This window comes from Rhagoletis pomonella, unplaced genomic scaffold (genome assembly GCF_013731165.1).
Source record: "Rhagoletis pomonella isolate Grant_MI unplaced genomic scaffold, Rhpom_1.0 Rhpom_scaffold_05086, whole genome shotgun sequence".
Lineage (NCBI taxonomy): Eukaryota > Metazoa > Arthropoda > Insecta > Diptera > Tephritidae > Rhagoletis > Rhagoletis pomonella.
Window position 1 is genome coordinate 1 of NW_023463633.1, and position 368 is coordinate 368.

Consider the following 368-nt stretch of genomic DNA (forward strand, 5'->3'; position numbering starts at 1 on the left):
GGGCAATCGCAGAGTAAGTGCCTTATTGATTCAGGCTCTTCTTCGTCATGGCAGCTCCTGCAGTAGTCGTTGTGACTAACCCCGAGGCGTTCTGCGTGCCTTCCTATCAAAATATGTCCTGTGAGCAGACCAATGGCCAGTGACATATCGCCTTTATTGAGAGTGAGAATTTCTCTCGATCTCCGTACATCCCATTTTGGCCATGTAAGCTTCGTTGTATTACAGTTTTCAGTGCGCTCCCATCTGGAGGCCGCTTCTTCAAGGAAGTTCTCCCTTAGTAAGAGCTTGCAGGAAGCGAGTGGCATACCCACCCTCTTCCAGGCTGGTGAAAGTGGAGAGGAAGTACCCGCCCTTGCAAGCTCGTCTGC